Source organism: Trachymyrmex septentrionalis, unplaced genomic scaffold, assembly GCF_001594115.1.
Source record: "Trachymyrmex septentrionalis isolate Tsep2-gDNA-1 unplaced genomic scaffold, Tsep1.0 scaffold100, whole genome shotgun sequence".
Classification (NCBI taxonomy): Eukaryota; Metazoa; Arthropoda; class Insecta; order Hymenoptera; family Formicidae; genus Trachymyrmex; species Trachymyrmex septentrionalis.
Genome location: NW_017304125.1, coordinates 16,631 through 20,818, shown reverse-complemented (window position 1 = coordinate 20,818; position 4,188 = coordinate 16,631).

Here is a 4,188-nt window from a genome sequence, read left to right as displayed (position 1 = left end):
GAATAAATATTTTAAAGACATTAAATTTTAAAGATATAAAATAATAATTAAAAAAATATTTTATGAATAAATTTTAAAGACATTAAATTTTATATTACTCAATATAAATAATTTTATATATAATAATAAATTAATAAATATATAACTAAAGTATTATGACGAACTACTAGAAGAATTACAAATTCAATGGCAATATCTTTTTAGCGGTTGTTTGTAAGCATCCGGACCAATAGAGAACGGTAGAGTAATAGTAGTGAATGGATCAACGATTTACGGAGGAGCTACCATTGCGTACCGCAGTACAAAAAGATCGGCATATTTCTAAGAAAATGTTTAGATATAGGAACGGCGAGAGAGGAGACAAAATGCGAATGTAAATAAGATATCGATATCACATCTTTGAAATGTATATCTAAGTAATATCGCTTTTGAGATATTTTTATATTATACTACAAAAAATCTTCAAACTTTATCGGCTAGTTTCCAAATTATTTTTTTAAAAACTAAATATTAAAATCTTTCGTCAAAGATCAATTAGCAGCATTATTTAAAATAACTTAAAATAAGTTAAAATAAACTTAATGTCATTAATGTTACGAATTATTTATTTTATGCGTTGAGAAAATAAGAGTATGATGAAAAATTAGAATCAGGTACATGATTGTTGTTTGTATTGCAATGGCCACGAATGAGAAAGCAGAATCTTAAGGTGTAGGCACGAGCGTTGGCATCGGAGCTGGAGTTATTATTTTTATATTAATTATCTTCGGATTAATTTATCTTAGTCTGTGAGTATTATTTCTCGAGATAATATGCACATTTTGTTCAAAACGAAATATTTACGAATTATATACGTAGACGAAAAGCTACGTCGGTCAAAAATACCAAAAATATTTAAATCGTGAAACGAAAAGAGGATCAAAACGCTGTCGTCATGTCTTACGCGACATTGAATGACAGTATGCGTAATACCATGTACGAAAACATCCCCGAGGATGGTCTCTATGATAATTTATACAGTCTAGGTGGTAACACGTACAGGTAAATCACAAAATAATTTAAAAAGACGCACCAATTTAATTCATACACTGAAGAAAAGTATGTAAAATTATATAAAAAATAGGTATAAAAATAATATGTGGAAATATATAAAATTGTTTTTTAAATAAAAATTAATACTTTTATCTCTAATTGTGTATAAATATATTTTTGTTTGACAGAAAATTACACAATAATAATATATATATATTTTTTTTTTAATTTCTATATAAATGTACAAATTTTTGTAATATCATATAACATAATGGTAATATACCATAATATTTATATTTTTATATATATCAATAAAATAATTTAAGAAAAGTATTACGAAATTAGTAGGCGAATTAAGATGTAAAGATTTCTATAAATTTACTTGTATAACTTTAACTCTATAACTTTAATTGTAAATGTTCTTTCGCCAATTGTTTAATTGATATAAAAAAAATAATGTTATTTGTAAATTGTGACTTTAGATATATCTATATAAAGATAGACCTTTAATAATGGATCCAAAAATTATCCATTATAATTGTTGTAATTTTACATGTAATTGTTTTACAGTGGCAGTGTAAAATGCAATTATTCCATTCATGTTTGAATCTGTCATGTTAAATAACAACTTTATGAAATCAATTAATTTTAATCCTTTAAGAATCGGAGCTTTTTAATAAAGTAACTTAATGAAGACTTTGCTTTTTAAAGACGACACCGATTTCGATTCTGGTCTCAAAATTCTAAAATTTAAATTTAAAAAAAATAATTTGATTATTGTTTGCAACTTGGTTTTAGAAGATTCTTAATATTTCTGTATTTGAATATATGATCTAAAAATATCGTAATTTAAAAAAAAACACTAATCTCCATAAAGGAAGTTTTAGTGTTGCAATGTTCAAAATCAAAGTTTGAAAGTCAGTTTGGAAATCAGTGTCTATTTTTTAATAGTACGCTTTGGAGAAATTGAAAACTTGATGTTACTTCGGAATTAAAAATTTCCTAAAATTGAATTTTATAATAATCAAATTATTTTTTTAATTTCCGTTTGTCATACTTTACTATTTTGAATTTTTAAATTTTTACCTCAATTCGAATAAAGCTTTATCAAATTATCTTACAAGCTAAACTTTATAAAATTCAGCAAGTTATGAAATAAAAGAGTGATTCCAAACGAAGTCGTGGGTCCACAAAGATTTAATTAGTTAAAACCATTTTAAAATATACAATAGTGAATCAAAAATTAAGATATAATATACACACGGAAAAACACGGCTACGGTTACCACGACCAAAAGTCGCTTATCAATACATTTTTTGGTTATAAGGACTGTAATACGATCGTGATAGATGTAAGATTGACATATCTTAACGATTACAACTGTAAAGAAGCTGTAAAGAAGAATACATCTATCTTACAATTATCACAATCAAATGTATTGATGGACGAAAATTAGCATTACTTCTGATTGTGGCAATCATAACATTTTCTTCTGTGGGCGAAATTTATTTTCTATTTATTAAATAAATAGGATTAAAAAAATAAGATAAGAGATAAATAGGATTGATATTGTGTTATATAAATTGGTATGTATTCGAAACTGATACGACCATTCAAGAAGAATGTATGACAGATCCGGACATTACGAGGCCGAAATCAGTTTCCAAACGGAATCACTATCAACGGAGTGTCTGTGCGATAGCTCGTAATTCCATCACCGCGACTTTATCTTTCTCGATGTCAAAAATCGCATGCAAAAAAACTGCCGATCTTTCGCCCACCGCCGTTCTCGTATACAGAAAACACCGATGAACTTATCGTTATTTATATAACTGCCTGCTAAAGGCGCCATAATTTATAGTAAGTAATTGATGCAGAAGAGAGAAGAAAAGATGTGTGGGAAAGGATTACACACCGATGAGATTTTTGTCTTTAAGGAACAACTGTTTTGTATGATTCTGTATACTATATACGGTGTATCAATCATTCAAATTTGTTATACGTAGGCTCTAAGAAATACATTGTAGTATAAGTTTACAATTGTGCAAATAAAGAAATCAATGCTCTGGTTATAAGTTCATACTTTGTCACATTATCCCGCTTAATTTCCCCTTCAAGTTTAGTTTTCTAAAATTACTCTATTTTCTAACACTAATTTTTAGAAATTGGATCTATTCTAAAATTCGCCAGAGAATCAGACATATATAATATAACATTATCCTAATCAGTTTTAACTTGTTCATTTTAAGGAAAACGGACGTATGCAATGATATACATTTGTCCGTATATTAAATCTATGTATACATGTATTCAGGAATGTACATAATATACTAATACAATTATCATACGAGTACGTCTGTTACCCTAATAAAAATGTTGATTCACTACTCACCGACCCGATGTGCAATAGTGGAGTTCCATTTGTAATATCGGTATGATGATTCTGTAACAAATAAATTAAAATCTAAATTAAAACAGAGTAAAGAAATAATCATTACTTTATAAAATAACTGCTGTATAAACGCATGCAGTTTGCTGAAAAATAATTATACAATTAAAAAAATATAATTTTTATAAACATTGAACTTTTTGAACCCATTATTTAATTAGATATAAAACAATTATATATTATCTAAAATAATTATACAATTTTTCTAAATTAATTATATATATTCTCTAAAGAAGTTCTTAGCGACACAATAAATTTATAGAAAATTTTATAGTATTATTTAAATTTTATACAAATTTATTTTTTTTAAGAAATTTAAGAAGATACTCTTTAAAGAATATACATAATTATTTTAAGAATAATTATTAAATAAATATTATAGTTTATCTAAATTTTTAGTAACTCTCCTATTATCTAAATTAAGTAAAAAGAGAATTACTTAAAAATTACTTTAAAAGTTTATACAAATTTATTTTTGCAAGATCTTTTTTAGAGAACGTATATAATTATTTTAAGAAAAATTATTAAATAACTATTTTAACTAAATTTTAAGTAACTCTCCTTTTATCTAAGTTAGGTAAAAGGAGAATTACTTAAAAATTACTTAAAAATTTTATACAAGTTTATTCTTGTAAGATCTTCTTTAAAGAAAGTATATAATTATTTTAGAAAACATATATAATTACTTTAGAGAATATATATATAAA